Here is a 12,111-nt window from a genome sequence, read left to right on the forward strand (position 1 = left end):
GTAGGAACAGACAGGAGGCAAAACCCGATGCTGGATCAATGTGAAGGAAAGCATGACAAGTATGGGTGGAGGAATGGATTTAGCGTTCATGACCCACCTGTGCTGATCTCTGTAGGAGTGTCCTCCTCTATAAATGTCCCCGTTATTCCATCCTCCTCCATAGACTGCTGATCATCCCTCACATACGCCTCTTCTTCTTCTTTAACCTCAACTTTGATGTCTATCAGATCTTCACTCTGAACCAAGAAAATGAGAGAAAATATCATCTGTAAATATAAGGTCACATAAAAGAACTCCACACATTGTCTCCATGAATCCATGTTCTAGATGCTCCATCCCACCAACCTTGTAATAGAGAGGGATGGTGTGACCTTCCTGTGTGGAATCCCGGGAATACAGAGGACGGGGACATCTCTCTGGTGGGTTCCTGGTATTAGGTGGCTCCATCATATCCTTGTGTCCTTCTGAAAACTCCTCCATCACTCCATACTCCTCATCCTCCTCTTTATACTCTTCTTTAACATCAATATTATCATCCCCGAGGATTCCACTCTGAAAGATATAATAAAACATTCATTGTAACAAACATGCTGTGTATAAATCACAACTACCAATAATTGTCATCATCTACCTGATGATGGTGAGGGATGGTGTGACCTTCCTGTGTGGAATCCCGGGAATACAGAGGACGGGGACATCTCTCTGGTGGGTTCCTGTAGCTGGATGACTCCACCATGGTGTCCTGGTACAGATCTTTGTGTTCTCTTAGAAGCTCTGACTCCTCAATCCCCCCATCCTCATCCTCCTCCTCTTTTATCTCTTCTTTATCCTCAACTTTAGGATCTCTCAGGTTTCCACTCTGAATATATAATAAAAATGCCATCAATGGTAACAATGCAGATAATGTACAGATCCTAATGATACTATCAGTGATTGTTCCTCATCTACCTGATGATGGTGAGGGATGGTGTGACCTTCCTGTGTGGAATCCCGGGAATACAGAGGACGGGGACATGTCTCTGGTGGGTTCCCATGACTGGATCCATCTGTAGGAAACACACACACTGACTGAATCCATTGTTTCTATGTGTTTATCAGATGATGGGGGATCTAGGTGGATCCTCCGTACTGCTCTCTCCTTTACAATAAAGTCTCCTCTTACCCGGTGATGTGAGGGGCGGCTGATTGTCCATCATGACGTCCTTGTAGAGATCCTTGTGTCCTTCTAAATACTCCCACTCCTCCATGGAGAAATAGACAGTGACACCCTGACACCTTATAGGAACCTGACACACACAATGATACAGTCACCATCCAGACACATCCCTTGTCTGTTACTGGAGAATGTCCCAGAATTCCCGGCACCGCTCACCTCTCCTGTCAGCAGCTCAGTGATCTCTCTGGTGACTTCTAGAATCTTCTTCTTCTTTCTCTCTTCTATCAGGGAGGGAGGTGGAGGCAATGTGATGTCATATGATCTCCAGACTTCACAGGAGGAAAACTCTACATCTGAACACAAATAGTCACATCAAATGATATTCCCAGAATCCTCCTCACCTCTCCATTCAGGTCTCCATTTTATTAAAGCCCCACTTCAGGCTGAGGTATAATTCCCCCCCACAGGACCCCCACACTACGCAGGGTATAGGCTTGTTGCAGCATTCTGATTTCATTACATACAACGCAGGACCAACAGTCCCACTTTACATGTGAGGATACCAAGGGACCCCACATCCTAAGAGCATCAGAAAATATCAGATGGAGGAACATTGGGAGGAGGAGCTGTGAGGTCAGTGTGATGTCATAGGACATATAGACTCTGGATGGAGGGACATTTGGATGGGGAGATTTGAGGGGTCCTCTATATGAGGCTCCCATGCAAACCAAATCCTTGTTCCTGGGTGCGTCCTACCTCTCCTAAACTGAAGAGTGAACTTTGACCTTTACCATCCAGAAATCTGTCCGGAATCTGTAGAAGTAAGCTGTCATGTGATCAGGTGACGTGCGGAGGAACGGAGTGTAAATAGCAGACAATTGTCTCCAGAGCCCCTAATGGTGGGGATGGATTTGGCGGTGTGCTGGTGCCAAGTTTCCTCCCCCCAGGGTCACTGCAGGTGTGGAGAAAAGCTGTGTAAGAGGATATGGAGGAGAGATGAGGAGGAGATCCAGGAATCAGGAGAAAGGTCAGGGCAAGCAACAGACGAGCGCATCCAAGAGACCAAGCCGGGGTCACTACACAGAAAATCAATCCAAGGAAACAACAGGCAGGACGAGGAATAGCAAGAAGGAGCTGAGAGACAAATGAGAATATTGCTCAGCCAATGGGAGATGATCTCAGCATGACTTCCATCATGAAGGAGATGAGGGGGAGGGGAGGAAGTCACTGAAGGTGACCATAGATCCATGGAAATTCAGCTGGTTCAGCAGGGATCGCTCACATTTCCATCCATGTGTGGCCACTGCCGGATAAAAGCCACTCCCCCAGTGGCTGCAGCCAATAGCTTCAGTGCTGATCTGTGTATTCTGAGAGCGGAGGAGACCCCCATTGTCAGAATACAAGAGTGCAGTGGGGAGGATTCCCCCATCCACCTCCAATGTGTGGATGGGGGAATCACTTCAGTTTTTATGGTCATCCCGCTGGCTGAACGATGAAACTGAACCATGTAGGCCAGCTTTGGGAGCAAATATATTATCATCAACTCCTCCCCCTGAAGGGGTTCATCTATGTATTACCTCCTCTGACACCAGATTCAGATTCACCTCTCCGCTTCCTCCCGATTCATCTCTCACCCAGAGCATCCTGTCTGTACCTGACATCACTTCCTGTCTGTCCCTGACATCACTTCCTGTCTGTACCTGACATCACTTCCTGTCTGTACCTGACATCACTTCCTGTCTTCCATAGAGACTTCCTGTGTGGGTAGAAGTGAGATCCCCACCTTGTGGAGCTCAGAGGAACTGCAGTCCCAAGAAGCGTCTGGTAGTGTGACCCCGGCCTTGTGCTGGGTGTGTATGGACTGTAGATCCTTATAGAGGGGTCACCTCCACTCCCACCAAGGGGGACAGAAATATATGACTGCTCGGGGGAGGGATTTTGGCCCCTTTGATTTTGCAGTAAATGTGATTGCATTAGTCCCGTTGATTTTCGTATTTCCATGTAATAAAAGGTGTCACACGATGTCGGGTTCCCCTTTCTCTCCTCCCTGAGTGTGTATTTAGAGGTGGAGCTCCTGCTGGAATGGCGGTTGGAGGCGGAGTCTAGGAGGGAGACTGACAGAACCCGCAGCAGACTTGCAGGAGTGAGCGAGGAGGATCCGGTTCCTTTACCATCGGAGATGAGGAGAGTGTGAAGGATGTTTGTGACTCTGGGAGCTGAAAAGCTGGGAGTCCTATTGGTGTGGTGAGGGGGAAGCACTACTAGGGGGCGCCCTCACCATCCCGTGTACAAGAGGTGGAAGAAGGCGGGGCTACACTACAGCTGACACAGTTTGGAGGGCGGAGCACTTTCATACCTTATCAACTTTTCACTGATTGGTGGATTTTTGGAGTAAAATAAGTGGATTGAAGTAGATGCAAAGTGGAAGCGGTGGACTTGCAGAGAACACTATACTGAGCACACAATATTGTCTGTCTCCATGGATTTGCACAGGATTTGAGATGATTTCCTATAGCAGCAAATCTGATGAGATGAATGAATGTAGCGCCCCCTCCTGGTCAGGTCTAGGATGTGTAGTCAGGTAAAGCATAGCTGTGTTTCTCTGCTCACCAGAGAGGCTGTCAGGTAAATTCAGTCGGGTATTCTGATTTACAGAGAGCTGTGATTGATTAGTCAGGTCTGCTCATGCTGCTCTGGTTCTGTTGGAGTTGGTCTGAGTTCTTCCTGTCTTCAGGAAGCTATGAGAGTCTTCCAGAACATGGGAATTGGCTAGACAAATGACCAGCATGAATATGGATACAGTCCTGGCCAATTGCAGGGGAGGGTGGCCCCATTGCATGCTGGGAGTGGTATTTATACTCTGAGATCACATGGGTTCAGTGTCTTTCCTCGGAGAGGATTGCACCAGCCAGGCTGGAGGCAGGCTGCCTCGCCTGGCACTTGCTGTTATGTGGCCCCTTGTGGGTGACCTGAGGGCCTGAAGTTAGAGAGAGTGACCCTGATTCTACAGTAAGCTGACTGAGGGGAGCTGTCTGCCAAAGCTCTGTCTGGTGTCACTGGAGAGAGTGGCTTGGAAGATTGGAAGGAGGCAACCATTCTGTCCTTGGACCTGTGAGTGCAAACTCTGAGAGATCTGGGGGGCTCTGTGTGCTTGTTACCCCTCTGGTGCTTGATAGTCAGCCTGGGTCTGAGAAAGGGAGCCCTGCCTAGTGTTCTGCAGAGCTTGTCCAAGTATTGCTACTGCTAATGGGACTTGGCTCTCCTACAACTACTTGCTGCTATTTGTTACTGAGAAGTCTGCTATCTACTGTCAGCCGAGACTTCACAAGTGTTCTACTAAGAGATCAGCTAGATGTCCTCAGTGTGAAGAGTTCTGATTCTGGAGGATCCGACTACATTCCCCATCCCTATCCCCAGTTCTACAATAAACTCCAAACACAAAACATCCCCTAGACTGGTCATTGGGGACAACGAGCAGAAGTGTGTGTGTTTGCCTTGCTGTGGGGCAAAGCAAAGGGGAACCGGGGGCAACATTCAGCTCCTTCTGAGGTAGTGCTACATGAAGGCGGTGTAAAGTGGAAGCAGTAGATCTGCAGGGAACTGCATCCCGAGCACAAACACTTTGTTGTATATGGATTTGCACATGGTTCAGTATTCTTAATTTACTGTCAAACACCACAAGATCAATGAAGTAGGTGTAAAGTGGAAGCAGTAGATCCACAGAGAATAATATTTTGAGTAGGGATGGGATGACGGTTTGAGTCAAACATAAGACCAACTTGAACATTAGCCGTTTGAGTGTTCACCATTATGCTGGAAGTTTGCCCGCGTGCCCAAACAATGTAAAACATGCTTTGTGATTGGCCAAAGCATTGCACCTGGCCACAGGTCAGGTGCAATGCTTCGGCCAATAACAGCTGAGTTCTCAGGAAGAGCCATGATTGGCCAAAGTGCTGGCCGTATTATTGAACCACTACATGCAGAAAAGGTGGTGGAGTAGATAAGTCAGTCATCCTCATCCTCTGTCACCCAGGCTCATACTATTTTGCCTTCCACCACAGCTGCCAAAGTGTCCTGTTCCTCCGGCTCCTTGTCCACCACAGCTGCTCCTTCCGTAGCCCCACCATCATGCATGGAGGAGTCACCAGAATGATTGGATCATAGTGTCAGTTCCATGCTGCTGGAGGATGTGCAGCAATCTGAATGCTGTGATGTTGGTTCCCAGGATGAGGAAAGGAGTGACGTGAGCCTACAGAGAGGGGGCGCCAGTGAGGGAAAAGAAATCATCAGTCCTGTTCCCCCAGCCGCAGCACACTGCCAAGTTGGCTCCATTGATGAGGAGGATGGGGATGATGAGGTCACTGACCATACTTGGGTGCCTGAGAGAACAGAGGAGGACAGTGAGGAGGAGGCAGAACTCCAACAAGGCAGGTTGTCCTCCAGGGACAGGCATAAGGGCAGCCAACCAATGGCATCACACGACAGAGCTCCACAGGTGGGGGGCGCTGCTGACTCCATGCAGACTTCCACAAGTTCTCTGGTGTGGGCTTTCTTCAACACATGTGCAGCATTGCTGTTTGCAGTCTTTGACTGAAGCAGACCAAGCGTGGCCAAAACACCAGCCACTTGAGCACCACATGCTTGACAAGACGTATGATGAGCTGCCATGCAGCCCGCTGGTAACAGCACCTGAAAGACCCAGAAAAAGTGCAGACTTCTCCTTGCTCCTCATCTGGGATCTCTACTGTAATACGTCAGGTCTTCTCAACAGCCTCCACTGAGAGGAGTGATGGTACAGCAGTGGGTGGCCCATCTGACATCAGGACACCACCTGTTCATTTCAGCAGGAACATTTCACTACCCCATTTGCTGAACCGTGAAAAAAAGACTGTCCCACCCATCCACATTCTATCCTGGCCAAATTGCTGCGTTACAACTGCTGCCTTTCCATCTGGTGGACTCTTCCCCCTTCCGGGAATTTGCAGAATGTGCTGTATCACAGTGACAGGTTCCGAAAAGACAATTTGTTTCATGCAAGGCCATTCCAGCTCTGTACCATCATGTGGAAGGTCATGTTTTGGCCTTGTTGGACAAGGCGGTCAGCAGCAAGGTCCACATTACTGACACGTGGTCCAGCAGGCACAGTCAGGGATGTTACATATCCGTCACGGTACACTGGGTAACTCTGCTAGCAGCTGGGAAGGATGCAGGACAGGGTTCAGTTCTGGAGCTTGTTCCACCACCATGCCTCCAAAAACCTGGTGGTGATTCTGCCACATCTGTCTGCTCCACTCCCTCCCCTTCCTCTTCCTCTATGGCCTCTTCTGCTGAATTGTCATCTGAAGCAGCAGTGCTCCATAAGCGTTCATGGGGCTATGCAAGCAGTCAGGCTAACAGATGCCACGTGGTGCTTCAGCTGGTCTGTCTAAGGGACAGGAGCCACACTGGGTCAGAGATTCTGTCAGCTCTGCAGGGGCATGCTCAGAGGTGGTTGATGCCACGGCAGCTTGAGCCAGGAATGGTTGTATGTGACAATGGCACCAACCTTCTCTCCGCCTTCTTACAGGGACACTTGGCACATGTTCCATGCTTGGCACACGTCCTGAATTTGGTGGTGCAGCGCTTCTTGAACAGGTACCCAGGCTTTCAAGATCTTCTGAGGCAGGCCAGAAAAGTCTGTGGCCATGTCCAGCAGTCATAAATGGCCTGTTTCCAGCTGGCTGAAATTCAATGGGAATTCAATCTGCCCACCAACCAACTCATTTGTGACATGTCTACTCGGTGGAACTCCACTTTGGTGATGCTGCAGTGGCTGCACACACAGCAGAGGACCATCAATGAGTACCTGTGTGAGAATGGCACAAGGACAGGCTCAGGGGAACTTGGCTTCTTTCCACCTCACCAGTGGCTGCTGACAATGGATGCATGCGCTGTCCTGTCACCATCTGAGGAGGCCACAAGGATGATGAGCTGTGACACTGCATGCATCAGTGACACTATCCCTGTAGTCTTCCTGCTGGAGCACACGCTGCATGGAATCATGGACAGGGCACTGGAGGCAGAACATCGGGAGGAAGAGGAGGATTTCCTGTCCTCTCAAGGCCCCCTTTATGTAGAAACCATTCCTGTGGGGCTGCAGAACACACAGAAGGAGGAGGAAGTGGAGGAGGAGGAGGAAGTGGAGGAGGAGGAGGATTGCAGCAGCATGGAAGTAGAGGATCACATAGAGCAGTATTCAAGGGACACTTTTCAGTCCCCAGAAACCCATCCAGGAGTAGTACATGGCTAGGAGGAGGTAGTTCCTGACAATGTCATCCTCAGTGACCCAGAATCTCCTGCCTCCTCAAACTTACACTGCATGGGCTCCCTGATTCTGCAAAGTCTGTGTAAGGATCTGAGGATTTGTGTTATCAAGAAGAGGGATCAATACTGGTTGGCAACCCTTCTTGATCCACGTTACAAGGGTAAAGGTGCAGAGCTCATCCAGTCTTCCCAGAGGGAGCAGAGGATGAAACATCCTGAGGATGCCCTGAAATTGTGTAACACCTTTCCAGACACTGGGAGGTCACCATTTCCTGGACAACGTGTTTCTGAGGCTTCATTCTGTCAAAGGAAGAGCGGTGGAGAAGGCGGCCAGCTGACCGATTAAACAGTTCTTTAGTCATCAGCGCCCAGGGCTGTTAGGTTTAAGCAGTCTACACTGTGGAGTCTACACTGCAGTCTGCATTGTCAGCCGAGCAGCTGAAGGAGTCCAACATCTAACCGTCTACTAATCAGGCGTACTCTTGGAGCACCACCTACACAAGACTCACCTCGTCCATCTAGACTGCTCACTAGAGCTTCTTCTACAGCCTCTGACCCATCACTTCCCTCCTCTGCTGGAGGCACTTTATTAGGATCTATAGAGGGACAACTCCGGCCTCGTATTGTCCATCGGAATCAAGGAAACAGCAGAGATCCGGCCACAGGGGAGGTAGGAAACATCAACACTGCAACAAGGGATCTCCCACTCATCCAACCATCCCAACAGAAGCCAGCTGATAAGGGGGGATGGGTGGTCATTATGGACACAGCCTGCGATGACAATGAGACACTGGAGAGTACAAAATCTGATGCAGCTCTGCATAGGAACCAATCAGCTTCCAGGTTTTTTGGCAAAGCTTAATTGAACAAGCTGAAGTCAGAACCTGATTGGCTCCCATGCACAGCTGCCCCAGATTTTGCACACTCTAGTTTTAGTAAATCATCCCCATTGTGTCCATCTGAGATGGTTTGTGCCAGATGCTGAGACATAGAGAGGGAAATGGGCACTAATAGGCTGCAGGAGATCTGAGACATAGAGAGGGAAATGGGAGCTAATAGGCTGCAGGAGATCTGAGACATAGAGAGGGAAATGGGCGCTAATAGGCTGCAGGAGATCCGCTGAGACATAGAGAGGGAAATGGGCGCTAATAGGCTACAGGAGATCCGCTGAGACATGGAGAGGGAATGGGTGCTAATAGGCTGCAGGAGATCCGCTGAGACATAGAGAGGGAAATGCGTGCTAATAGGCTGCGGGAGATCTGCTGAGACATAGAGAGGGAAATGGGCGCTAATAGGCTGCGGGAGATCTGCTGAGACATAGAGAGGGAAATGGGAGCTAATAGGCTGCAGGAGATCTGCTGAGACATAGAGAGGGAAATGGGCGCTAATAGGCTGCAGGAGATCCGCTGAGACATAGAGAGGGAAATAGGAGCTAATAGGCTGCAGGAGATCTGAGACATAGAGAGGGAAATGGGCGCTAATAGGCTGCAGGAGATCCGCTGAGACAGAGAGGGAAATGGGCGTTAATAGGCTGCGGGAGATCCGCTGAGACAGAGAGGGAAATGGGCGTTAATAGGCTGCGGGAGATCCGCTGAGACATAGAGAGGGAAATAGGAGCTGCGGGAGATCCGCTGAGACATAGAGAGGGAAATGGGTGCTAATAGGCTGCGGGAGATCCGCTGAGACATAGAGAGGGAAATGGGTGCTAATAGGATGCAGGAGATCCGCTGAGACATAGAGAGGGAAATGGGCGCTAATAGGCTGCGGGAGATCCGCTGAGACATAGAGAGGGAAATGGGCGCTAATAGGCTGCAGGAGATCCGCTGAGACATAGAGAGGGAAATGGGCGCTAATAGGCTACAGGAGATCCGCTGAGACATGGAAAGGGAAATGGGCGCTAATAGGCTGCGGGAGATCCGCTGAGACATAGAGAGGGAAATGGGCGCTAATAGGCTGCGGGAAATCCGCTGAGACATAGAGAGGGAAATGGGCGCTAATAGGCTGCGGGAGATCCGCTGAGACATAGAGAGGGAAATGGGCGCTAATAGGCTGCGGGAGATCCGCTGAGACATAGAGAGGGAAATGGGCGCTAATAGGCTGCGGGAGATCCGCTGAGACATAGAGAGGGAAATGGGCGCTAATAGGCTACAGGAGATCCGCTGAGACATGGAAAGGGAAATGGGCGCTAATAGGCTGCAGGAGATCCGCTGAGACATAGTGTTAGAAATCAAAATTATGATTTGGCACTTATACTGATGGCAAGCTTGCAAAATATTTGTTTTTTATGATTAATCATAATTAATATTAATATGTGTGAATTGTCGCCTTAAACCGATGATATTTAATTCTTCAGTAAAATAGCTGAGACCAAAAGATATAGAAGTTAAGCCGAGACAGTGAATAGGAATGAGTTGGATGAGACAGTGAATAGGAATGAGTTGGCTGAGACAGTGAATAGGAATGAGTCGGCTGAGACAGTGAATAGGAATGAGTTGGCTGAGACAGTGAATAGGAATGAGTTGGATGAGACAGTGAATAGGAATGAGTTGGCTGAGACAGTGAATAGGAATGAGTTGGCTGAGACAGTGAATAGGAATGAGTTGGCTGAGACAGTGAATAGGAATGAGTTGGCTGAGACAGTGAATAGGAATGAGTTGGATGAGACAGTGAATAGGAATGAGTTGGATGAGACAGTAAACAAGAATGAGTTGGCTGAGACAGTGAATAGGAATGAGTTGGCTGAGACAGTGAATAGGAATGAGTTGGCTGAGACAGTGAATAGGAATGAGTTGGCTGAGACAGTGAATAGGAATGAGTTGGCTGAGACAGTGAATAGGAATGAGTTGGATGAGACAGTGAATAGGAATGAGTTGGATGAGACAGTAAACAAGAATGAGTTGGCTGAGACAGTGAATAGGAATGAGTTGGCTGAGACAGTGAATAGGAATGAGTTGGCTGAGACAGTGAATAGGAATGAGTTGGATGAGACAGTAAACAAGAATGAGTTGGCCGAGACAGTAAATAGGAATGAGTTGGCTGAGACAGTGAATAGGAATGAGTTGGCTGAGACAGTGAATAGGAATGAGTCGGCTGAGACAGTGAATAGGAATGAGTCGGCTGAGACAGTAAATAGGAATGAGTCGGCTGAGACAGTGAATAGGAATGAGTCGGCTGAGACAGTAAATAGGAATGAGTCGGCTGAGACAGTGAATAGGAATGAGTCGGCTGAGACAGTGAATAGGAATGAGTCGGCTGAGACAGTGAATAGGAATGAGTTGGATGAGACAGTGAATAGGAATGAGTTGGATGAGACAGTAAACAAGAATGAGTTGGCTGAGACAGTGAATAGGAATGAGTTGGCTGAGACAGTGAATAGGAATGAGTTGGCTGAGACAGTGAATAGGAATGAGTTGGCTGAGACAGTGAATAGGAATGAGTTGGCTGAGACAGTGAATAGGAATGAGTTGGCTGAGACAGTGAATAGGAATGAGTTGGATGAGACAGTAAACAAGAATGAGTTGGCCGAGACAGTAAATAGGAATGAGTTGGCTGAGACAGTGAATAGGAATGAGTTGGCTGAGACAGTGAATAGGAATGAGTTCGCCGAGACAGTAAACAGGAATGAGTTGGCCGAGACAGTGAATAGGAATGAGTTGGCCGAGACAGTAAACAGGAATGAGTTGGCCGAGACAGTGAATAGGAATGAGTCGGCTGAGACAGTGAATAGGAATGAGTCGGCTGAGACAGTAAATAGGAATGAGTCGGCTGAGACAGTGAATAGGAATGAGTCGGCTGAGACAGTAAATAGGAATGAGTCGGCTGAGACAGTGAATAGGAATGAGTTGGCTGAGACAGTGAATAGGAATGAGTCGGCTGAGACAGTGAATAGGAATGAGTTGGCTGAGACAGTAAATATTAATGAGTTGGCTGAGACAGTGAATAGGAATGAGTCGGCCGAGACAGTAAATAGGAATGAGTCGGCCGAGACAGTGAATAGGAATGAGTCGGCTGAGACAGTAAATATTAATGAGTCGGCCGAGACAGTGAATAGGAATGAGTCGGCCGAGACAGTAATTAGGAATGAGTCGGCCGAGACAGTGAATAGGAATGAGTTGGCTGAGACAGTGAATAGGAATGAGTTCGCTGAGACAGTGAATAGGAATGAGTTGGCTGAGACAGTAAATAGGAATGAGTTGGCTGAGACAGTAAATAGGAATGAGTTGGCTGAGACAGTGAATAGGAATGAGTTGGCTGAGACAGTGAATAGGAATGAGTTGGCTGAGACAGTAAATAGGAATGAGTTGGCTGAGACAGTAAATAGGAATGAGTTGGCTGAGACAGTGAATAGGAATGAGTTGGCTGAGACAGTGAATAGGAATGAGTTGGCTGAGACAGTGAATAGGAATGAGTTGGCTGAGACAGTGAATAGGAATGAGTTGGCTGAGACAGTGAATAGGAATGAGTTGGCTGAGACAGTAAATAGGAATGAGTTGGCTGAGACAGTAAACAAGAATGAGTTGGCTGAGACAGTGAATAGGAATGAGTTGGCTGAGACAGTGAATAGGAATGAGTTGGATGAGACAGTAAACAAGAATGAGTTGGCCGAGACAGTAAATAGGAATGAGTTGGCAGAGACAGTGAATAGGAATGAG

This window comes from Staurois parvus, unplaced genomic scaffold, assembly GCF_062004578.1.
Source record: "Staurois parvus isolate SC_StPar_1 unplaced genomic scaffold, SC_StPar_1.0 ptg000191l, whole genome shotgun sequence".
Classification (NCBI taxonomy): domain Eukaryota; kingdom Metazoa; phylum Chordata; class Amphibia; order Anura; family Ranidae; genus Staurois; species Staurois parvus.